The sequence below is a fragment of the Thermobia domestica genome, unplaced genomic scaffold (genome assembly GCF_964235325.1).
Source record: "Thermobia domestica unplaced genomic scaffold, izTheDome1.hap1.1 HAP1_SCAFFOLD_311, whole genome shotgun sequence".
NCBI lineage: Eukaryota > Metazoa > Arthropoda > Insecta > Zygentoma > Lepismatidae > Thermobia > Thermobia domestica.
This window is the reverse complement of record NW_027656025.1, coordinates 90,529-115,659: the sequence shown is the minus strand read 5'-3', so window position 1 is coordinate 115,659 and position 25,131 is coordinate 90,529. Positions and strand designations below refer to the sequence as shown.

Here is a 25,131-nt window from a genome sequence, read left to right as displayed (position 1 = left end):
ATTGTTGCAGAAATAAAGAAAGGTAAAGAGAGAAAAATTGTTGGAAATATGTCATCTTCAATTTAATATGTTGCAACCTTTAAAACTGGGCGGAGTACCTGGACCTCAAGTAATGGAACTATAATAGTCAAAAGTCCAGGTATATATCTGAGTGAGGGAGACGTTGCAGAATTGATTTACGGTGCTTGCTTACAGAATACAGAAGATGATGGAAAGTGTTTGGCTAGGGCTGCATCCATCGTGCGGAAGCACATGTTTAAAGCTTTCCCACAATTCAATGGGCATTTTACCACAGCTTGCCAGGAGCAATCAGTTCCACAATCACTTGTACGGATGATTCTTGAAGGTCCTAATATTGCAAATGAAGAAACTGTTGATGTAAGCCGTGCTGCGCTTTCAGTGTCTCAGTTACTCCGGTTTAACGCAGTGAGACGAGAAAGAAAGCAAGGACATGGAAATGTACGTCATCCACTATCTAGCGAGACTCCCCTGCCCCTGTACATTGGATTAATGATCCATTCAAAAACGCGGAACAGAGGGATCATAGATAGACTGAATAAAGTAGTGAGTGTATCATATGATCGAGCGGGAGGTATCGGCCACCATGACCAATGCACTGTGTGAACAATTTGAAACTAAGAAGAGAGTACATCAAGATAACCTTCAAGCAGGCGTTTTTACTTGTGCTGCTATAGACAATATCGATCACAACCTGTCTTCAGCAACCTCTACGCAAGCATTTCACGGTATAGGGATATCTATAATTCAGCCATCTTATCCTCGCAGCGATACTGGGGTTCTAATTAACAAGTGATCCCGCAAATGCAAAGGTGACTTGCCTGCATAGTTCACAAATGTTCCTCAAATGTCAATGCTGAAATCATATGTGCCTCTTTCTACCGTTAATAGTGCTGAATTACCACTACAGGAAGATATTTTATCAAATATGTGGTTGAAAGCAATCGAGATTATTGTCAGAGAACGGCAGTATTTCCGAAGAACATATTACCTGGGCAGCTTTCCATTTGCAGCAACTTCGTGGTAAGATTCAACCTACAAGTCGATGTGTTCTACTACCCTTGTTGCCAGACTCCATAAACTCGTCTGCCATGTTTCGTCATTGCTTTGACATAATCATTCAGACTGTGTCATCACTTAATCCTTCCCAAGTCCCCGTGGTTACCTGTGATCAACCTATAGGGAAGCAAGTTCAGTGTCCCAGCCTCTTCAGTATGGGGAAAACAAGATGGTAGTTATGATGGGTCCACTTCATATTGAAATGGCAACTTTAGAAATGTTGGGTAACTGGTTGACTGAGAGTGGGTGGACTAATCTTCAAGTGGAAGCAGGCGTAACCACTGCTGGAAAAGCAGATAATTGCTTACATGGATTCCACGTGAAGCGAGCGAGATATGCTCACGAAGTGACATCTGCAGCCCTATACATAATGCTGAAGAAAGCATACTCAGAGAGTGCATCGCCTGAGTGTCCCCAAAGAATTGAAGAGTGGGTTAAAATTAGACAGAATGAATCCGTTCAGTTTAAATACTGAACTTGAAATGCTTCTCTTTATACTCTTGCACAGCTTGCGTTCTGCAAATTTTGAACTCTACATCAGTTCCCAATCAGAGTTGTGTCCCTGGATGTTCGCCTTGGACCACACACACTACGCACGTTGGATGCCAATATTTGTTAAGTCATTACAGGAGCTCAGTTGCAGACATTCTACCATTTATGAAGAGTTTGTGCGAGGAGGTTTCGTTGGTACTAAGACAAGTCGTCCTCATTCTTGTATGGGTCATTATCAAATGCATGAGCAATGCAACAAAGTCGTCAAGTCTGAAGGTGGAGCAGTTGGAATAATTGACAATCCTTCAGCGCTCTTGAAGTGGATGATGTCTGGTCCAGTTATTGCCAATCTCATTTCCAATTTTGAAGAAGAATACAGATTGTTACTTGATGAAGGTGATTGTCAGACACATCACGAAGACACTGTGGCTGCCAATAAACGATTTGTAAAAGGCGTCTCAAGACTAGTGTGTACATTTTCAGAAGACGACAGAAAACCTTTCACGCAAGACGGCACTGACCTTGTAAGCATAGTGTCTGACGTCATTATGAGCGAAAATGTAGTTGCATCAGTGTACAATGCTGAAAAGCTCGGCGGAGACCAGTACGACAGCTTTAAAAAAGAACGCTTAATGCAGTAAAGTAAATCAATTTTTCAACCAATTCATCGAAATAATCTAGCCCTCCACCGCAAACAAAGCACAAAGACCACTGCCGCACACCGCAAGGTTAATATCATGAAAAATGATTGTTCTCTTTTCAGCCGAATGTTTATTGTTTGTCAGAGCCGACAAGGCGATCTTTCTGACTTCTTCGCTCATGAAAATTTGGAGTATACTCCATCACTTTCTGACGATGGTTTCATTCGCAAGGGAACTAAGTCAGATGTTGTTACGTATCTGGAAAAGTTCGGAGATTCCCAGCATAATGCTCCCCAGGCCACATGTGTGATACTTGATGGTTCTGCTGTCATACACATGTTGGAACCATCTCCTACAGAAACCTTTCGAGATTACTTTGATACCATATATATTATCAATCCTCACGGACAAAAATAGAGTGGACTTTGTTTTTGACCGCTATCTACCAGGCAGCCTGAAAAGTGAAGAGCGTCAAAAACGAGGGATTTCGCCATGAGTACGAGTTGGCGACTCTACTCGGATTCCTAAAAAATGGAACATGTTTCTGTATAATGAAGACAACAAACAAGGGCTATTCCAACTCATTGCAGACTTCTTGTCAAATATTGACACACCAGAAGGCAAGGCTGTGGTCTGCACTAAAGACACTGGCATATGGAACACGCCCAATGCTGATGTTTCCAGACTCACACCCTGTACACATGAAGAAGTCGATACGCGACTACTTCTGCATGCCAAACAGGCCAGTGATTTTGGTCAGAAATCGATTATCATTAGAACAATTGATTCTGATGTGGTGGTGCTACCTTTACATGCCTTTCGCAACCTAACCCTGTCTCATCTATGGATTGATTACGGAGTTGGAAGGAATCGAAGAGACCTTCCTGTCCATGAGTATGCAAAAGAGCTTGAAACCAAGATTTGCAAAGCAATTCCATTCTGGCAAGCATTCACTGGCTGCGATACGGTATCAGCCTTTGCAGGATGTGGGCAGAAAACAGCCTGGGAAGCTCGGCAAGCAAACTCATATGTCACTGATGCATTTATGGAGCTTTCACAATGTCCTTCGGAAATTGCAGACAGTTCTTTTAGAGAAGTGCAGCGCTTTACTGTGTACTTGTATGATCGCAGCAGCAACGCAGAGAGTGTTAACGAATGTCGGAAAATGCTCGCCACCAAGAAAGGTCGTTCACTGGAAAGTGTGCCTCCAACTGAGGGAGCACCTCTTTAGCATGTAAAACGAGCAGTGTTTCAAGGTGGAAATATTTGGTCTCAGTGGCATAAGTTAAAACCTAATATACCCGATCCTCAGCAATGGGACTGGAAGAAAGCTGATCCTTCATACTCACCTTTATGGTCTTTACTGAAACAAATGTCTGAACACTGCCAAGAGCTTGTTCACTGTGGGTGTAAATCACTGTGTTTGCGTGCATGTAAATGTGTTAAATTATCTCTTCCCTGCACATCTTTGTGTGTGTGCGATGGTCCGTGTAAAACAAATACTTCCAAAGGAAATTAGTGATCTGTGAGTGACGGAGGTATGTTAATGTTGGAGGAAAGAAATATCGTGTAATCTGCACACTCTTGATAATCTTGATACCAGAGGCGGCTTGTGAGGGAAGTTACACCGGTAAAAAGTGATGTTTTTTCTCTTCAAATTAAGTAAAAAAGTTAATTAATATAATAATTGTTATATATAACAATCAGTAAGTTAGGAAAGTTTCTATCTTTGAGTTTTAATAGAAAAATCCAAATCTTATCTGTGACTTCCCTCGCGAGCCGCCTCTGCTTAGTACTCGTTATATAGTGATACTTTTTTCCTATTATGGCAATGTAGAAGACTTTAATCAATACATAATTCAGTTCATCCAACAAAATATAGAATGTATCGTTTGTAATCAACGGTTTATGTGCCTTTACTGTGTTTCTGTAATGCCCATGTCGGCCATGTTGTATGATGACGTCACAGGGGCAAATAAAGGGTTTGATTTTTGGGGTCTACATCTAAATTTCATTCTTAGGTATATATCTACTACATTATTAAGTGGCATGTTTGTATCATGATTTGCAAGATTCCCCTATCTCGTGACGTTACCCTACTCCACTATTGTAACTTAGATGTATCTTGATAAGCATGGTGCAGCCTGCTACATTTTACTTTCGTTCCCATGGTATGCTGCTATATTTTTTACGAGACAAGACGAGACAAAACGAGACAAAAGAGACGAGACGAGACGGGACAGAACCTCTCGAGACGAGACGGGACGAGCACATTTTTTCGAGACGAGACATGCTTTGCACGAGACGAGACGAGACAGCTTGAAGTCTAGTCTAGTCTCGTCTCGTGGCAACACTAATAATATGGTTGGATCGGGCCCCCTAACTTCGGCCGGGCCCCCACTACATTTTTGGGCTGGCTACCGGCCTACCAGGCGATTCTAGAAGATAAAAACTAAGGAAGGGGGTAGCCAGAAATCACTTTATAATAGGTATATATCGTGAGTTTACTATAGGCCTACACTTTAAGAAAATATAAAATAAAAGCTTAAATAATCCTTGTCTCTCAGAAAACTGGGGGGCTCAGTCCCCCGGCCCCAGGTTAGATCCGCCATTGAAAAATAAATATATTTAAAAATAGTTTGATTGTATTGACGAGCAATTAGAAATGTATTCAAGCGTGAGCATATTTTACTAATAGTGTGAGCCCTAGTTCATAACAAGGAAAGAAAACTTTTTTTTTTTTTTTTTTTTTGTTTCACGGACTTATTTAACATTGGGTGCATAAAGAGTGTGCAGCCCAAACGGCTCGTCCGATTTAAAAAAAAAAAATCCTTCACTTTAGATTGAAAATATTATATTTATAGACGGTTTCCCCTTCTTAGATTTTGTTGTAGCTTTGATAATAACAGAGTCACCATGTGTCAGGGGACTTTTGAGACACCCTGTACAGTGGCGGATCCAGGATATGATCAAGGAAGGGGCTAAACCATAGTTTACCGCTTTATCCAGTGCAAAGTAGGATTGAAGCCCATTTTATCCCGTGTATATCAGCGCGTCAAAGGGGGCTATAGCCCCTATATTTCCCCTATATATATATACGAATTTTCTATTTAAACCAAACCAACGTTAAAGTATTAGCCCAATTGGAATATTCTCCTTTTTCAGTGATAGTCCTACCTTTTTGTTTTCTCTTTTTCTTTTCTTTTATTTTTCTTTTTTTTTAATTTTTTTATAGTAAAAGTAATATTATTTTCAACACGTACACACAACCATCACGGCCGCTACTAAGATAAATATTATAAATACTTAATCTGTTAATATTCTTATTTGCATATCTTTCTTTTTTTTTAAAAAAAAAATAAAATGATTATCTGTTATGCCTTCAAAACATTTTTTTAAATGTTAAAGTTAAAAATATTATTTTAAAATATCACGACCTTGCTAAGATGCGTGAATCTTGACAAGTCTCAATGTTAAGTATATCGCATAACGTTGACTATATACCTGAGTCACATCAACAAACACATCGTGTGACATTTAAAGAGAAATTGCGTTAAGTAATAAAAGATGAATATAAATGCGAGTTAGCAGTAAAGTATTAGCAATGTAACTAATGAGTAAGGTCGCAGAAAAAAAAGAAAGAAAAAACAGTGCATTTTATGTCCACCATGTTGCAATATTACCAGGTGCAAGAACAATGCCACACTGTTTCCTTGGTACCTCCTTGATACAGTTGTTCGTTACATAACGTAACTGACAGTTCTTGTGACCTAAGTGCAATGTGGTGCTATGTTGCCTTTCACAACAATTAATAACACGTTCCATTGTTGCTTTCTTCTGGAGATTATGCAGTGTATTTTGCCATTAACTACAAAGCAGGTCTGTATATTCTATGTGCTGTAGAACAGTGGTTCTCAATTGATGTGTCGCGACACACTGGTGTCTTGCAGTCCTCTATACTGTGTCGCGAAGTTTTAGATTTTAAAAATAATGAAGAATTTAATAATAATTAGTTAAGTGGGCAGACTACTAAAATATAACACAAACAAGTGGTTAGAACAACTCACTCTCCATTTGGAGTTGTGTGTCAAATGCCGGTAGTTGAAATGACACACAGCCTGTGTGTTAAATCAACACAAGTGTAGAATCTTCGGTGTTGTTTTCTGCGGGATTGCCAAATATGTTGGGCATCTAATTATAAAAGCTTATGAATTGAAGCTACAGACAAACACAGTAGAAAGAAATATTTAAACAAATCCAGGTATACGCAAAATTTCATCTCTCACATTTGATGCATTTATTGCTTATTTTTCTAAGTGATTGTGTACTAGAAGCAACGAACACATCAACTTTATTAGAGGCAACTGTCGCCGATCATGTGAAAGTGAATATGGAAGAACTATAAAATAAACTAAATAGACAGTTGTTATTTTGTTATAAAATTACATGGCAAGCAGATTTTATCTTATCCCGAACGGTTATCGTCGAATATACGCGGCTTAAAGGAGCACTCTGATTAGCCAAATACAAAAAGACCCCAATAATTTATCTCTCTACAAGCGATGTTTTCTTCATCGTTTCCGTGGCGAAGTCGGAAGAATACGCGGCTAGTAATTGAAAGGTTGGTGGTTCGAGCCCTTCCCCGCCGTTGGGGATTTTTTTACTTGTTTAAAGTGTGTTTTTTTTTAGACAGCATAATGTAAACACATTACGCATATAGACGATTTAACATATTTTGAGGGAGTAATTTTGTGGTTCATTAACACTTGCGGCACGGCTCAACACCGGTTGTGTGTTAAAGACGTAACACACTCCTTGTGTTAAACGCCAACACCGCGGGGTATGTGTTGAACTAACACCGTAGAGTGGTAGTCACACTGGAGCCACTGTCCTGTGTTAAAATTGAGTTGGATTAACACAACCATTTTTTACTGTGTAAGGCCGGTAATCAGTACAGAACTTTTACCGGCCGTATATATGACTGGTATTTTAATTTTTATTTCATATTAACAAATACCAAGTAAAATATGTATATAGGGGCACGGTAGCTCAGTGGTAGAACGCTAACCTCTGGTGTGTGGGGTCCCTGATTCGATCCCGGACCAAATAAACTTGTGATGGACAACATTGCGTCCGTTGGTTTTCTCGGGATACTTCCGTTTCCTCCCACTTTCTCATTCCGCCAATTCTTACATCATCATTCACTTACCTTAATCATCGTCTCCCTTAGCCTAAAGAGATAATCATCAGACATTATAAATCATTATTTTTTTATTTTCAATAATATTTTTATCAAGGGATGTAAAGCTCGAACCACTCCTTTGTGTACGCCACTGAATAATGAATACTATATAGGATCTTATAATGTAATAGTTACTATTATCATTTATATTACCGTTATAATTTATATAGACGTCTATTTTTATAATTTATATGTAAAAAATCTAATAAGTCTATCGCGATATCGTATGTTCTACAAGTGTGCTTCATAAAAAAATAAAAAAAAACTGTGTGCTAAGATGTGATGATTCCGTACTGTTTTATTTTCGAGCGCTCCTGCCAAGTGAACTTTGTGGTGGACAAACGCCGTGTGCATGTTTCCTCGGTGTTCTCCCGTTTCCTCTCACTTTCTTCATTCCACCACTTCATTCATTTCTCATTATCACCGTCTCCTTTAATCTATCCGGGATAATTGTGGGACTTTCATTCTGTCTTAAATTTTTGAGAAACGATAAGAGAAAGAAAGTATGGTGAATCTGAAAAACAACATCGAATTTGAAATTTCGACGGTGTTAACACGTTTCAATGCATATGAAAGCAAAATCCAATATATTTCAATCAAAACTCTTCTTGTAGGCCTTATATTTAAAGAACTACATAGGCCTATAATGTAGCTGAACCCAAACTATCACATAACTCAGCATAATGTGCTTATTCCGTAGAAAATACGGAAACTCGATTTAAGGGCCCTTCAAAAATTTTGTGGCCCCTAATCCAATTGGATTAATAGATCCAACATATTTTAACAAAAAAATTCTTGTAGGCCTTATATATGGGAATTACATATAGTGTAGCCAACTCAAAGTATCACTTAACTCAGTATGATATGCTTATTCCGTAGAAAATACCCAAAACTGGTTTTAGAGGCCGTTCAAAAATTTTGTGGCCCCTGATCCAAGCCACTAATTATTAGCCAAGATCGCAATCTTTTGATCTATTATTTTTCTAAAATTATTGTTTTTATATGTCTGTCCATTTGTCCCGATTTATTTACGCACGCACTTCTAGAAGACGTATTTAAGTATTCGGCAAAACCGTGTGGAGTACTTATGCAGTATTATTTTGTTTTATGGGAGATGTGTCACGTTCTCAGCCAGGACGGGCTTTCACATACTACAAGAAGTTTTTTAAGAAAAAAAACTTAAAATATGATGGCATTAGTAATACACCATACACACACACATACTAAACACAATACTTTATTATTATTATTATTATTATTATTATTATTATTATTATTATTATTATTATTATTATTATTATTATTATTATTATTATTATTATTATTATTATTATTATACAATGTGACTTTTTTTAAACTCCGGATTTCATTTGTGTCTAGAATTTCTAATAGAAGTCCAATTTTCATGTGGTTAGTGGTAAATGATCACGGAAGGATGGGAAATTTATGAAACTATCTTTACTGGTTTAAATTCATCCTGAGTAATATCAAACACGTCTCAACAAAACCCGCAAATATTCGCCAGTGTACCGTACAATTGGAATGGGGCTTTTGATTTTTGAACCGAAATTGCAAAATACAAATTAAGTATTAGTGAGAATGAGCTAACACCCATAAATTACACATTGAATAGCTATACCAAGGGCTCGCCCCCCCTAAGAGGAAATTGTACTTGGGAACATTGAAAACCCAATAGAATTTTTACATGAGTTACAACAAAATTTGAAACTGTATTTGAAACGTCGCTTATACTTGCCCCCCCTGGAAACCACAACCTGGGCGGCCTTGGCTATAGCCGATTTCTTGTGACCAACGACGGAGAGATTTCTTGGGTGACCTACAGAGTCTATAACTGACATCTTCCACAATACCCGCCTGCGGAGTCCGATGCTTTCCTGTCTCACTCAGAAGCGATCCTGTTTCTTCCAAGTTATTTACTAGCGACTATATTATGTTCCTGTTCTAGGGCAGAACATGAAGGAAATTTGTTTCTAAATGCCCTTTCCGTAGCAAAAACATATTCTATTCTCCACAAGCTTTTAACGATAAACTCATGTGGCTCCAAAGAATACACTATTCTCACTGTGTCCTGATCATACTCACACTGAAACACAGAACTGTACAGCACAATCAGCGTTGCCAGACTCACAGCTCGGAATTATTCCAAAACCTGATCGAAATTATGCTAGATTTGATCAAATTATGCTAGATCCTCATAATTACTAATTCAGGAGTTTTTAAAAGAAAAAAAAACGAAGTTGAAATACGATAACGTAACTTAAAATACGCAGAGCGCAAGAATGCATGGATAGAACTCAATACTTCACGCACCAAAGCTTTAACTCAACTAAACTAGTGCAGTCGTTGCCAGACTCAATGGCGTATATATCGTATAAATGAATGCAAAGTGTTTGTTTACATATTTTGAAAGAACATTACCTCGCAGCATAAGCGTAGTTGGGAATTGTCTGCTGGGGGGCAGATTTTTGGTCGGTCTCGGACCTTTCATTTCAGGAATAAATATGTCATGAAGTCAGAAATAAAGATGGTGAAGTTGTCAAAAAGTTGGGGGGAATTTGGGGGGAGAATTGCCCCCATAGCTCAGCCCATGCCTCGCAGTTAAAGGATTAGAAAACCCTGGGTGAGCACCCCCCCTCCAAAAAAAGCCCAAAGCCGTTTCTAACTTACTTCGGAAAATGAGACTGCCTGTATGGTTTACCGACTGTATGAATCAATGGGAGAGGATACATTTCTGCCGTTCTTTTTCTTCCCACGACCAGCATCTTTCTCATCTCCAGGTTTTGCGGCTTTTTGATAAACTTGCTGAAATTATGCTAGACTTAGGCAGGATGCTAAAAGCAAGATGCTAGATGCTAAAGACATGCAAATTATGCTAGATCTAGCATCATTATGCTAGATTTGGCAACGCTGAGGCAGTTTCCTGTTTGTTATTGACCTTGGTGAGGTTCCCATCTAACCAAGATAACTAAAATCTCTACACCGCAACGCACCTCATTCCAATTGTAAGGTACACTGGCGAAAATATTTGTGTCTTTTCTTGAGGCGTGACTGATATTACCCCGGATGAATTTAAACGGTATTACCCCGGTAAACATACCTCCATAAATCTCCCATCCTTCTTTGATCATTTGCCACAAACCGCATGAAAATCGGACTTCAGTTAGAAATTTTAGACTGAAATGAAATCCGTGAGTTGCATGGTCTTGACAGTGAGTGTCACAGATTATGTGAAATGTACTAATAAACTACTCGTAAGGAAACAATTTTTTTTTATTAAAGTCTTAAAGTCCACCAGGCACGTAGCCAGGATTTCGAAATAGGGGGGGTCCGTGACGAAATACTGTGGTTATCACACCAGGGGCTCGATCATTCAAAACTATTTTAGTGGCAACATATATTCGTTCGTTTATCCAGGATTTCGTAATCGGGGGGGGGGGGGGACGTGACATGAAATACTGTGGTTAAACACCAGGGGATCGATCAATCTAAACTATTTTACTGGCAACATACCCATATTGGTCTTTTAGGACAATAAAATGAGGATATGTTAGTAAGTATTTTAATAAGAAAAACTATGAAGAAATCTTGAGTAAAAGAAAATAAAAAAGTATTGAAAAAGATATAGTCTTCCGAGGTCATTCGAACTCGGTTCTACTTGTCTTCTTTCTTCTTTTTCTTATCTTCGTTTAATGCCATCAAGGATAGCAACGAGATATTCTTTCGGGAGTAAAGACATCCTATCAAATGCATTAGAGGTGCCGCGAAATTCAAAATGGCTCATATTATTGGTGATTCTGAGCATTTCTTAAGTTCTACCTGAGAGTCTATGTTATCCATGCAGATAGATGGAATTCGGAATGCTTCGTTACAATAATACCCATTTTCAACTCCCCCCCCCCCCCCCCCGTTTCCTCCACACAAAGCTCCTCATAAGAAAGAGTAACCAAACACTTGCTGTAGCTTTATATTTTTGACGCTGATTCATCTTTTTCTTGTTTCTTTTTGTTTCATCCTTCCTTAATATTTTCATTTCTGGATCCGAAAGGGGGGGGGGGTCCGGACCCCCCGGACCCACCCCTTGGCTACGTGCCTGAGTCCACTTGTTTGAATTAGCATTAATTTTGGCCTAATTGTGTAATTGAGTTCTTGAAATCTTTCAGTTTAAAGTCTCAAACTTTAAACTAAGGGAGACAATGATACTCTCTTTCTCCCTATATATATATATATGTACAAGATGATGATAAGAAAGTAAGATTACTACATAGATTAGAGTATTTTTCGACATAGCCTTCATATCGGTTGAGGCATTTGTCGCATTGTGGGATGAGTGAAAATTCCCTCCTGGTAAAAATCCTATCCTTGCGGGTTCAGCCACGTTGTAACGAAGTGTTTCCCCTCCTCGTCTGAACTGAAGCAGCGCCCTCCTAGGTGCTCCTGCAAGTGCAAGAACAGGTGAAAATCGCTTAGAGCGAGGTCCCGGTTGTATGGAGGGTGGTCAAGGATGTCAGCGAAACTGCTTCAACAGCGTGATGGTCTTGGGTGCTTCTCGTCGTTGACGTTTCCCTCTATCAGTTGCAGCTTTCGACAGCATTCTGTGCCATGCTGACGAGACATTATAATCTCTCCATAAACCTCTATCAGATGTCGGTGAATTTCAGCCGTGGTTACGTATTTCGACCATAGAAATCGAATAATTGAGACGACTTCTTCGCGAGATCAGTTTTTCAAACCAGTTGTTATTTGTGTTTACCAAGGATGTTATAAAATAGAGGATCTGCCCATATGTATCTTCATCATATTAAATCAATGAAGCCAAAAAAAAAAAAAAAAAACAATCGAGCATCGGCACGTCTGATTGTCTATTCTCGTTTCTGCAATCATCTGATTGGCTATTTCCGTTTCCGCCATGATTGTTGCCTCAAAACATTGCGTTCTTATTGGGCGCAGTGGGCAGAGTAGGGGTGGTGAAACTGTGACGTATGACTTCAAGATTTTGTTGTAAGGGTAGATCCTCTATTTTATAAGATCCTTGGTGTTTACATACAACTAGCGCCGCAGGTGGCCAGTGGCTGAAGCTTTGCACAGTTGCCAACTCCATGTATTAAAATTACCTCAATTCTTCTCATTCCTCTAAAACAGATGGATTCAACCGAAATTATTCTATCTGAATCAAAACGTAATATGGCGGAAAACTTTTACCTGCTTTACAAGCGTGTAGAATATGCTGTGCAGGTTTTTGGATCTTCAATTATGGAGATTTCGTGTTACTATCAATTTTGGGCTTTTGTGTTACTGAAGTTATCGCAAAACATTCTTAAAATAAAAATTTCCTTAAAAGTCAATGAGGGGCGATATTTTCCGCTAATCAGCAAACTGATATTACGACTAACATAAATTAAAAGACAAATTCTGACCAAAACATATATTAATTAATAAATAATAGCATTACAGTTTCGGCAAATTAACTTTGCCTTCATCACACACATTATGAAATACAATTTCTAAGATTACAGCTTATATACTTCTTAAAATGAGAGGAGGTCATTCCATGAACCAATCATATTCGCCCTTCCCTTTAACAATTTTTAATTAACACATATGCAACTCTTAATGATCAACTTTAACTTAAGAGATAAACTTTTAATTGGCACACCTGTGTATTCTTAATGAATAACTTTCACGTTTGAAAAACATAAACTTTTAATTGTCTATCCGTTGTTCAATACACCTGTTTTCACATATTCTTTCTTCTCTGTTTTCTCCAATATCTTCCTCCATACATCATGTATATTTAGTCCGCTATTCCAATTCATAAGTTCAGCAGCAAACATTCCTTGGAAAAAAGTTAAAGTAAAGCTTTTCTGGAGAAGTACTGCGGGCGTCCAATTCCTGACGAATCCACTCTTCGAAAGTGTTATCTCGAAGTTTGTTGTAGGGAAGCTATAGATACCATTAGGGCAGAAATAGGTAGTTCATATATATTTGGATTTCTGTGGACGAAACAACAGACGTTTTGGGACGTTATGTAGCAAATTTAGTGATTGGAAAGTTAAGTGAAGATGCTCCATCTAAATCCTATCTTACTGCCAGTAAATTCCTGGAACGCACGAATCATTCCACGATTGCTCGCTTTGTAAACGATGGTCTTAAAGTGTTGCGGCCGGGAGGAGTTCAGGAAGAAAAAAGTGCTTGTTCTCTATACAGACAGTGCAGCGTACATGTTAAAAGCGGCTAGAGCACTTACAATTTTTTACCCTCACTTAATTCATTTCACCTGTATGGCCCATGCTCTTCAACGTGTTGCTGAAGAGGTGAGAGACAACTTTTGCGAAGTATATCAACTAGTTTCTTCCACGAAAAAAAAAAAATGTTTGTTAAGGCGTCACAACGTGTTCAAGTTTCCAGAGATCAACTGCCAGACGTGCCACTTCCTCCGGAGCCTGTGCTAACGCGATGGGGCACTTGGATACAGGCAGTACATTTCTACAATGAACATTTTAAAAAAATTAAGCCTGTTGTTCATTCATTTCCATCGGAGTCGGCTGTGTCAGTTGGCATTGCTCAGAAACTGTTTAATGACTCAAAAGTAGCGTGTGATATCGCATACATAGACAGCAATTTTGGTTGGCTACCTACAAGCACTAAAAAGCTAGAGACTGTTGGGCGGCCTCTTCCGGAATCCATGGAAATCATAGAGGATGCAAAGAGACTGCTGCAAGGTGTGTGTGGAGATGTAGGAGAAAAAGTTCGAAAGAAACTAAATGCAGTGCTGGAAAGAAACCCAGGTTACGACAACCTATTGGCAGTGTGTGAGATTCTCAGTGGTGAAAGAAGAACCCCCCTGAAGATATTACCCCCAACTACATCCCCCTGTTGAAATACGCTCCTCTTACCTCATGTGATGTGGAGAGATCATTCTCTGCATACAAGAATATTTTATCCGATCGCCGACAAAATTTAACTTCTGATCATTTGGAAATGTACCTTGTAACCCATTGTGCAACAACACACAGTTGAACTGCAGGCACATCTTCTGTAAGTACTTTATTTCAAATTAAAAATGTTCATTAGTGGAAATATTCTTCAATCTTAGTTCAGCTGGTATTGTTTAAGAGATGTAGGACTGCTTTTCCCTGTATGAAATAAATATATAGAAAACAATACATTTCGTCTTAAGTAGATTTTAGTATTTAAATTTGTATATTGTGTATAATTCATTTCAAGATTGGGGAGTGGTGACGGATGCGCATTTAGTGTAAAAGGTTCTAGATTTGAAACGGGACCACACATCACACCACATGGGATTTCTGACGTACAAATGCCGTATACATTACTTTTCTCGGGGCTTTCCTGTTTCTCTATAGCCGATTCACATCTTCTTTCATTCAGGTCTGATTTTTATTATCCTGCAATTAGTCACGTCAGTGACGTATGAGTGTCTCAGCTGTTCAAGCATTTCACTTCATTGGAGGACTTCCATTAAGCAGGATACCAATATCAGATGTTGTCGCGGAGAGTTTTGGTTTGGTTGGTCAGTGGGGGGCGCTAAGAAGAGTTTTTGCCCTAGCTCATGTCTACATCTGAAAGAAACACTAAAATCAAATGACATTCAATCCGTTAATCGTTGATTTGTTGGTAATAAATCATATGTCACCAAATAAAAATATGGATAGTAACAACGGAAAGGAGAAGAGTATAAAATTATTCGACGAGGATGGGATTCCAACCTACGCGGGCAGAGCCCATTGGATTTGCAGTCCAACACCTTAACCACTCGGCCGTTGAAACAAATATTTTCTACTTTTAGTTATATTGGAAGTATAAATAATCTAACGGAAAGGAGAAAAGTATAGAACTATACGACGAGGATGGGATTCGAACCCACGCGGGCAGAGCCCATTGGATTAGCAGTCCAACGCCTTAACCACTCGACCACCTCGTCCGTTGAACAAATATTTTCTACTTTTAGTTCTATTGGAAGTATAAGTAATCTAACGGAAAGGAGAAAAGTATAAAACTATACGACGAGGATGGGATTCGAACCCACGCGGGCAGAGCCCATTGGATTAGCAGTCCAACGCCTTAACCACTCGGCCACCTCGTCCGTTGAACAAATATTTTCTACTTTTAGTTATATTGGGAGTATAAGTAATCTAACGGAAAGGAGAAAAGTATAAAACTATACGACGAGGATGGGATTCGAACCCACGCGGGCAGAGCCCATTGGATTAGCAGTCCAACGCCTTAACCACTCGGCCACCTCGTCCGTTGAACAAATATTTTCTACTTTTAGTTCTATTGGAAGTATAAGTAATCTAACGGAAAGAAGAAAAGTATAAAACTATACGACGAGGATGGGATTCGAACCCACGCGGGCAGAGCCCATTGCATTAGCAGTCCAACGCCTCAACCACTCGGCCACCTCGTCCGTTGAACGAATATTTTCTACTTTTAGTTCTATTGGAAGTATAAGTAATCTAACGGAAAGGAGAAAAGTATAAAACTATACGACGAGGATGGGATTCGAACCCACGCGGACAGAGCCCATTGGATTAGCAGTCCAACGCCTTAACATCTCGGCCACCTCGTCCGTTGAACAAATATTTTCTACTTTTAGTTCTATTGGAAGTATAAGTAATCTAACGGAAAGGAGAAAAGTATAAAACTATACGACGAGGATGGGATTCGAACCCACGCGGGCAGAGTCCATTGGATTAGCAGTCCAACGCCTTAACCATTCGGCCACCTCGTCCGTTGAACAAATATTTTCTACTTTTAGTTCTATTGGAAGTATAAGTAATCTAACGGAAAGGAGAAAAGTATAAAACTATACGACGAGGATGGGATTCGAACCCACGCGGGCAGAGCCCATTGGATTAGCAGTCCAACGCCTTAACCACTCGGTCACCTCGTCCGTTGAACAAATATTTTCTACTTTTAGTTCTATTGGAAGTATAAGTAATCTAACGGAAAGGAGAAAAGTATAAAACTATACGACGAGGATGGGATTCGAACCCACGCGGGCAGAGCCCATTGGATTAGCAGTCCAACGCCTTAATCACTCGGCCACCTCGTCCGTTGAACAAATATTTTCTACTTTTACTTCTATTGGAAGTATAAGTAATCTAACGGAAAGGAGAAAAGTATAAAACTATACGACGAGGATGGGATTCGAACCCACGCGGGCAGAGCCCATTGGATTAGCAGTCCAACGCCTTAACCATTCGGCCACCTCGTCAGTTGAACAAATATTTTCTTCTTTTAGTTCTATTGGAAGTATAAGTAATCTAACGGAAAGGAGAAAAGTATAAAACTATACGACGAGGATGGGATTCGAACCCACGCGGGCAGAGCCCATTGGATTAGCAGTCCAACGCCTTAAGCACTCGGCCACCTCGTCCGTCGAACAAATATTTTCTACTTTTAGTTCTATTGGAAGTATAAGTAATCTAACGGAAAGGAGAAAAGTATAAAACTATACGACGAGGATGGGATTCGAACCCACGCGGGCAGAGCCCATTGGATTAGCAGTCCAACGCCTTAACCATTCGGCCACCTCGTCCGTTGAACAAATATTTTCTACTTTTAGTTCTATTGGAAGTATAAGTAATCTAACGGAAAGGAGAAAAGTATAGAACTATACGACGGGGATGGGATTCGAACCCACGCGGGCAGAGCCCATTGGATTAGCAGTCCAACGCCTTAACCATTCGGCCACATCGTCCGTTGAATAAATATTTTCTACTTTTAGTTCTATTGGAAGTATAAGTAATCTAACGGAAGGGAGAAAAGTATAAAACTATACGACGAGGATGGGATTCGAACCCACGCGGGCAGATCCCATTGGATTAGCAGGCCAACGCCTTAACCACTTTTTTTTAAAAAAAGAAATTTTTATGAATGTTAATAGTACATTGGATAACAACAAATCAGGAGAATTAAATCAATACAGAGAGAAAAAAAAATACTACATTATTGTTGGGCAAGCAAGATACGTAAGAAATTTGCAAACGTTTTTTCTCTATTTGAGGAGTTGCATTAAACAAATCTAATCTCCGAGTTTGTAAGTACCAAATAAAATCCAAATATGACAACTTGGTAGGATATTCTAACATTGTCCATTCAACCAATTAATCGCATTTAGTTTGGTCTGCGGGTACGAGTGAAAGTCTCGAAACCTTAAGATTGGGGAAGAGAATGTAGATAGTGGCTGTCGACAAATAAGTCCCAGCATCCGACACAAGGCATACCAAATTAGTCCTGTGGAAATACAGGACGTGATGCGATATAGTGAAGTATCAGGTTGACCACATAAAGAGCACTCCTCTTTCATTACACGATGGATAGCAAATAATTTCTCATTTGTAGGCAATAAGTCATAAATAAGGCAGTACCATGCACTTCTAACATCTTCTGTGAGACACTCTGAATTACAGTTTTTCCATATACGTGGCCAATTGTACTGCGGAAATTTTTTACACACTATTGGACTAGTACCCGCATGAACTGGTTTCATTAACAGCGAATATAGTTGTTTGGAAGACAAATCACTGGGATTACCTTGAATACCACTGTAAGCCCAGTGTTGAATAAGAGTACGCGCATAATCTGGGATCAATTTATAAAAACGAATTAAAGGCGGATTATTCGGAAATATATTTTCTGCCGAATAGTGGATCCACAGATACGTATGAGTCGTTTGATCCATGTAATAGAGATAGGTTGTTCTCATATACAGTGTCTGACATTTTTTGTAATATACACTAAATTGAATCCACCCGCAGAACATGGAAGATATAGAGTATTTCTATGAATTCGAAAGAACATGTTTGACCATAGAAAAAAAAACACATAAAGAATCCAGTTTTTTGCATACAGTTCTGGTAATGGGTGTATATGTGCTACATACCAAAGTTTGGAGTAAATATTCGTATTCAGGAACCAAGTTTTCTGCAGTAAGTTCAGTCGACGATACTTATGTTCTTTAGTTAATAAGGCAATCTGCTGTACGATTGGATCGCATATTAAATTGTAAGAGCACTGTAAATCACAAGAGAAACGTATTCCCAATATTTTATCACTATCGGCTATAGTATAAGTATTCATTAAAGGAAAATAGCCCAGGTGGGCATCCGCATAATAAAACATAACCGTTGATTTTATATAATTAATCTTACCACCACTCACATTTTGGTTGTCGCGTAAACAGTCTTGGAGATAATAAAATTGTGTCGGTGTCGTGCCCATTAAACGGGAGCAACAGGATTGCGCACACTATAGATCCCGAATTGCGCACAAATCTCTGTTGGTCTTTCTGAACAGAGATTTTTGCCCAACGTTGCCACAATGGTAGATTCAAAATCTGTGCGCAAAGAAGGTTTTCCTTCAGACTAGGATAGAAACAGAAATTAGAAATAAAATTCATATTATATTGAGGATTAACTAAATATAATTTGGTCAGTAGTTACAAGAAGTCATGATACCTCTAAATTTACAACCCAAATGTTAAAATTTTCTTGTCTCATAATCTGAATCCCTTTGGAGTTCTAGTACGTATTTTTAGGTACTAAAGTAGCGTCTTCATTATTCGATTAAAAAAGAACCAATAAAGCTTTTTACTTTTTTTCAAGTTTAGAGGCATTGTGGAACACGTTACGTATGGTTTCATGCCTTCCTGCGTCGAGACATAGGAGGTGATGACATCATAACTTTAAAAAAATATTTTCCCTATTTTCATTATTTTTTGGCGGTCTTACTTTCGCACCTAGAAGATTGAAATTTTGTACAAACATTCAGTCCACCGAGTCTATTTATTAGATTTTTCAGATATCTGCGTTAGCACAAGGTGGATCCAGAGGGGCAAAAAGGTAAATAAAAGGGATTTTGTGGTTTAAAAATTCCTTTTTTTCGCGATTTTCCTGCCTGAGATGCATGATGGAGACATGTGAAGGGTCCGTTTGAAAGGCAGTTTTATTCTGAAGATAATAAAGGGCGAACTACGATTCTAGGATAAATAGGGATGTCTCAGGAAATGTTTTGCCTGAGATCAAGGTATTTTACAGTAATCTGGGGCATTGTGGGGATTATTGATATTTTTCCCGCCCTGACTGTTCAAAATAAAAGCTTGAAATTTTGTACAGGCATTTAGTACACCCCTTAGTGTTTTCCAGTTGAGTTTTAGGTCTCTGCATTAACACAGTGGGAGTCCAGAGGGGCTCAATTAAAAAAAAAAAAAAAGAAATATTTTCAAAGAAAAATCCCGATTTCTCTCAAAATTTCCCGCCTCAGGGACATGATAAGGAGATGTGAATGGTACCATTTGAAAGGTTACTCTATTGTAAAAAGAAAACGAGGTATGAACCATGATCCTATGATAAATAGGGATGATGCTGTAGCCGCTTGACTGAAAGTCTCTAATTTACCTTAAAAAGCCGGAATCTATAAGGGTTAAGCATTTCATACTGCTTCAATATAATGTTATGTTTCTTTAAATCTTCCTTTTTTGTGTATTGGTATATCCTTTCGCAATTGATCTTAATTTCAATTTTGTTTCTGATTGTATCTTCAACAAAGAAGAGATCACCTGTTAAATATATGGACCAAGTGAATAGAATTATTAATTATAATGTTTGTGAAATGTTTCCGCCCTATTTTCGTTCGAGGAGCTACTGAGGGTTCTGAAGCCCATATTCCAGGTGGGAACCTAAATAAAACAAATCAAACATTTATAATGACATTCTTAATGTTAATAATAATAATAATAATATCTAATATGCTATACATACTTCCCACTACTAGCCAAGTTTTATGGAAAAAATGAAAATTGAAAAAGAATAATTTTCTCCATTGTCGTAAAGTTTTGCTTTGGTAAATTTATTGACGTCTGTCGTTAACGTCTGGTCATATAATAGGATACTTGTTACAATAATATGTGCGATACAATGAACTTAAATTACAATATTATTAGTATAATACAAGGATGTGAGTAAACTACTTCCTCATATTAATTACACTGCATTCCAATATAATCCTTGCAAAATTACACGATTTACTTATTAATAATATGGAATCTGTCAATATATACATATCTTAAATAACCTTCCTAAATCTACTTAGAATATATAATTAGAAACAGTATGATGTAGCTACCTGCTAGTTTTATTACATAAACTACGACTATGCACAGTAAATGCTATCATTGTTCGTATCTAATGTTACTCGCACAAGTTAGGACGATAATCTTAGCTTCTTCATTTATAAATAGTAACTTTTCTCCATCATAACTGAACTCAACTTCTCTTTCAATCATTTACTGAAGCAGCCTCTGTAATATTTCTCGGAAGAACTGGTGTGAGATCTTTTTTTTTTTTTTTTCGAATGCAGTATATATCTTCTCTATCCTTATGTGTTAATTCCTCTGTATTTTCTAAATTAGCTCAATCCTAGTAATTTTATTCGACCCTTGGTTCGGGTATTCCGCTGCTCTCCTCTTACAGATTTACATAACAGAAGAGAAAATATTTTCCATCTGACAACATTGCTTAATTTTTCTGTGCGCAATCCTGTACATAATAACAGCTTGTCAATGACTTATCAGATAAAACTGATAAAACTGGAAAAGTGTGCGCAATCTCATTGCAGCCCATTAAACTCACATTGTCGGCAAAAGCTTGCACATTGAGTACTTGAAAGTCATGTAATTGAGGTTAATGGAGTTGCGTCAGCTTTAACTACTCGGCCGCTGCATAAATATTTTGTAGCTTTGGTTATATTGGAAGTATAAGTAATCTAACGGAAAGAAGAAAAGTATAAAACTATACGACGAGGATGGGATTCGAACCCACGAGGGCAGAGCGCATTGGATTAGCAGTCCAACGCCTTAACCACTCGGCCACCTCGTCCGTTGAACAAATATTTTCTACTTTTAGTTATATTGGAAGTATAAGTAATCTAACGGAAAGGAGAAAAGTATAAAACTATACGACGAGGATGGGATTCGAACCCACGCGGGCAGAGCCCATTGGATTAGCAGTCCAACGCCTTAACCACTCGGCCACCTCGTCTGTCACATAAAGATGTTTTCCTTTAATTTATATAACGGAGTAGAAATAGTATAATGAGAAGAAGAAAACCTAATGAAATCGACGGGGTTGGGATTCTATAATGCGTTCAAAATGCCCCCTAAAATGTTTAATAAATAATAATAATAATAATAATAATAATAATAATAATAATAATAATAATAATAATAATAATAATAATAATAATAATAATAATAATAATAATAGTGATAATGATAACGGTACACTTTTTGTAAACGAAGTGGTTAAAGATCGGCCCTAATTTTTCCTATGACAGTAATAAGGAATAAAAGAGTTCATAAAAACCAGTATATCGTATAAATGTAAAATTTAAGTGTTAAATATTACGTCTGTCATAATTTTAGTATGAATTGCAAAAATTAACCACATTACACGAGAATGCTTGTTGATAAGCATATTAAATCTAGTCTTCACGAAATACGTATTATGGTTCATGAAGCTCCTTATACTAACAACGTAAGATTGTGTGTTTGAATAATAGAGACATAAAATATTCCAGGACTTTAAGAGGCCTCATCACAGCGAAATTAAAATACCGCTAATTTTACAGTAAGTATCTGATATCTTCAAATAGATAACATATAATCAGAAAGTGGAACAAGAGCTCGCTAGACAATATTATTTTACATGAGATACTGTTATCACGAATCATCTGCTTCCGATTTCCAGTCATTTAGAAAACCGTCATTTATTTTCGTGTTTTTAAATGGCTGCAAACGGAAAGCGACTAGGTGATTTGTTATAACGGTACCTCATGCAGAATAATATTGTCTAGCGCGCTCTTGTCCCATATTCCGATTATCTTTTATCTATTTGAAGATATCATATAATTATTATAAAATTAGCGGTATTTTAATTTCGCGATGATTAGTCCTCTTAAGGTGAGTTTTTGAAAGTTCTGGTGTTCTCTTCTATAGTTTGTCATTGTGGATTTTTTTTTTTTTTTTTTTTTTTTTTGTCGTCGTCAGACATTCTGGAGAAGTCGTATCGCCCTCATCTCTGGATTCACCTAAAAGAAAGAAAAATAAACTTACGTTAGGGATTTTTAAAAAAAGTTTGATTTAGTAAAATCTGTTCCTCTGGTATTATTAGACACACAGTTTTATTATTCCTAATTTTCGTCAAGTTTCAAATAGAAGTTGAATTTTAATAAGGTCTATTTGCAAACTTAACGTTTAGTGACTGGGGTATGGAAGAAAAGAACCAGGAAGGTGAAAGAGTGATCAATTTTGCAACAGCATTTGATTTAGCGATAGGTATTTTGCAATACGTATTTTCAGAAGAGGAAGGAGTACTGTTTGACTTACATTATCGTACACTTCGAATTATCGTATATCACAATATATTATCATATGGGTTGGCAAGCCTGAACAGTAGCCGTAAAGCTAACCAGAATTTTGAAAGTCAAAGAATACGAAAAAATCATTTTTGTTTATCTCTGTTCCGAGGTAAGGCGAAACAGATAGTAATAGGTATCATTGTTGCCAGAATACGTAGAAAAAAATATACATAAAAATTTTCAAAACAGTGAAAAACTGTTGCATCATTTTTCTTTCTACGTATTAAAAGCAGCCAAGGCTTATTACAACACGAATCTCTGCTTAGCGTGTAGTGTGTACCGACCTAGTCACGGTTCGATAGTGTGAAATTGAATTGACAGTTTTTTTTTTCTTTCTTTCGTTTTAAATAACGAATGAATACGTTACTGTAAGAAAGGTCGGGAGTGTTGACAAAACCAGTCCGAAATGTGATAGTGGGTGATTTTTAGCGTAAGCCTAAGCGAGATAATGCGGGTAGCAGCCAAACGCACATGCAACGAATAAATTACACGCTAACAGGAATTAGTGCGTGATACAAGAAAATAAAATTAAAAAAAAAAAAAAACTTTAACACGATGGGTTAGGTTTGATTATCAATAGAACTGAAATTACGCAATATATCAACTGACAGGTTCAGTAACAGCTCTATTAAAGACTGACCACTCCTTTTCCCTAATCTAAGGGGGAAGGGGAGGAAATCGCATGTTGTTTATTAATTACATTCATAAGGACTACAAAAGATTTGTCATCTACAACGGTATTATTACGTACCTTTTGTACACAGTAGCATCAGTGACTATGTAGCACCTGAAAACGAAGCTCTCCTCTTATTTAAACCAGTGGTTCTCAACCTAAATCCTATAACGACCCCATTTTACCACATCCTCTTGCCAGCGACCCCCTTATAATTTCTGGTTTGTAATAAGCTTGTGTGGGATTTTTAATATGCCTATTGCAAAAATCTCACAATATTCATCTATTTGTATAATAGTAGAATCCATTTCTTGTATATAGTGGATACAGTAACAATTCTTCCTAAAAGCGAATGGATTAAAACCAAATTTAGTCAGTTTATTCATATTACAAATATCGAATCCGATCAGTCATACTGTATCAAAATGAAGGCCGTTTGAGAAATTTAAAACTTTGTATCTCCCTTAATTTTGAGTTATATGATATAGAAATAAAGTGATTTTTAATTTTCGTTAGAAAAAACACTTCGGACAGTTGTTTAAAAAGTTACTTCGTATTTTAATTTTCAAGAGGCCGCCATTTTGCTAGACCTCATATTGTTGTGAATTTGATACAATGTTGTGTGTGTGTTCAGTATCACCAAAAAAAAAAAAAAAAAAAACATTAAAAGTAATTAGTGTATATTTAAAATTTAAGAAACAAATAAAATCCAACACTAAAAAATGTACACTCATGTCCAAAATGATTGTCGCATATCTATAACTGTCTTCTTGTAAGAATATAATTTGATAATGATTTTGCAGCGTACTTTTACTACTGATACTACGTGTATAATTGGGAAATGTATATTTATGGTAAATTTCATAGGAAAAGGATTATAAATACGAAAATTAGAATGAGTAAAACAAAATGTTGCTAAAGGGACAATAAAGTTTTATTTTCGATTTATTGTTCTTATTTACTGCTCTTTCAACATGAAATTTGCCACATACATGTCTTTGCCGATTATACACATATTAACATTATAAGAAATACCGGGTGAAATCGTTATCAAATTATATTCCTACAACAACATATTTATAGACATGCGACAATAATTTTGGAGATGAGTGTACCTTCATTGTCGCCAGCTTGCTGGATAAAAGACTATGCGCTCACACACATTCTGCAAAGAACAACAAAGGATTCTAAGCAAAAGCAATCCCTTTATTGTCGATAGAATAATTTATCCATTGTTGATTTTTCAATAAACGCAACACAGCTATTGCGGATTAGTGTTTTCAATTTTAATTGTATTTCAATATGCAGGTTTTGTTGCATTTGTATTTTTCTGGTATTTCAATATTCAGTTTCCAATAGTTTCATATCGTACCTTTTTCATTTAAATTAATTAAAAAAAACTCTACACCTGTTGAAAATGTTTAGTAGACTTATTTTGTTGTTGTTCTAACAGTAGACCCTGTGTATAAAAATAAAAATATGCCTATCAGAACAAAATTCAAAATAATATTTAACAAATATTTTTCGGTATTAGATTCTAATTG

The 25,131-nt window shown here is 37.3% G+C and overlaps 1 protein-coding gene and 14 non-coding genes across 15 annotated transcripts in view; 1 reads left to right on the top strand and 14 right to left on the bottom strand.

Moving 5' to 3' along the window:
- Positions 1 to 25,131, top strand: part of LOC145676717 (uncharacterized) — a gene marked incomplete at its 3' end in the record, with an annotated part of 176,845 nt that overhangs the window by 83,200 nt on the left and 68,514 nt on the right. The gene's annotated exons all lie outside the window — the stretch shown is intronic.
- TRNAS-GCU (transfer RNA serine (anticodon GCU)) lies at positions 15,334 to 15,415 on the bottom strand. The gene has a single exon. It is a non-coding gene; the product is annotated as a tRNA-Ser (tRNA).
- On the bottom strand, positions 15,496 to 15,577 carry TRNAS-GCU (transfer RNA serine (anticodon GCU)). Its single transcript has one exon. It is a non-coding gene; the product is annotated as a tRNA-Ser (tRNA).
- TRNAS-GCU (transfer RNA serine (anticodon GCU)) lies at positions 15,658 to 15,739 on the bottom strand. Its single transcript has one exon. It is a non-coding gene; the product is annotated as a tRNA-Ser (tRNA).
- TRNAS-GCU (transfer RNA serine (anticodon GCU)) lies at positions 15,820 to 15,901 on the bottom strand. Its single transcript has one exon. It is a non-coding gene; the product is annotated as a tRNA-Ser (tRNA).
- On the bottom strand, positions 15,982 to 16,063 carry TRNAS-GCU (transfer RNA serine (anticodon GCU)). The gene has a single exon. It is a non-coding gene; the product is annotated as a tRNA-Ser (tRNA).
- Positions 16,144 to 16,225, bottom strand: TRNAS-GCU (transfer RNA serine (anticodon GCU)). The gene has a single exon. It is a non-coding gene; the product is annotated as a tRNA-Ser (tRNA).
- On the bottom strand, positions 16,306 to 16,387 carry TRNAS-GCU (transfer RNA serine (anticodon GCU)). The gene has a single exon. It is a non-coding gene; the product is annotated as a tRNA-Ser (tRNA).
- TRNAS-GCU (transfer RNA serine (anticodon GCU)) lies at positions 16,468 to 16,549 on the bottom strand. The gene has a single exon. It is a non-coding gene; the product is annotated as a tRNA-Ser (tRNA).
- TRNAS-GCU (transfer RNA serine (anticodon GCU)) lies at positions 16,630 to 16,711 on the bottom strand. Its single transcript has one exon. It is a non-coding gene; the product is annotated as a tRNA-Ser (tRNA).
- TRNAS-GCU (transfer RNA serine (anticodon GCU)) lies at positions 16,792 to 16,873 on the bottom strand. Its single transcript has one exon. It is a non-coding gene; the product is annotated as a tRNA-Ser (tRNA).
- Positions 16,954 to 17,035, bottom strand: TRNAS-GCU (transfer RNA serine (anticodon GCU)). The gene has a single exon. It is a non-coding gene; the product is annotated as a tRNA-Ser (tRNA).
- TRNAS-GCU (transfer RNA serine (anticodon GCU)) lies at positions 17,116 to 17,197 on the bottom strand. The gene has a single exon. It is a non-coding gene; the product is annotated as a tRNA-Ser (tRNA).
- On the bottom strand, positions 21,293 to 21,374 carry TRNAS-GCU (transfer RNA serine (anticodon GCU)). The gene has a single exon. It is a non-coding gene; the product is annotated as a tRNA-Ser (tRNA).
- On the bottom strand, positions 21,455 to 21,536 carry TRNAS-GCU (transfer RNA serine (anticodon GCU)). The gene has a single exon. It is a non-coding gene; the product is annotated as a tRNA-Ser (tRNA).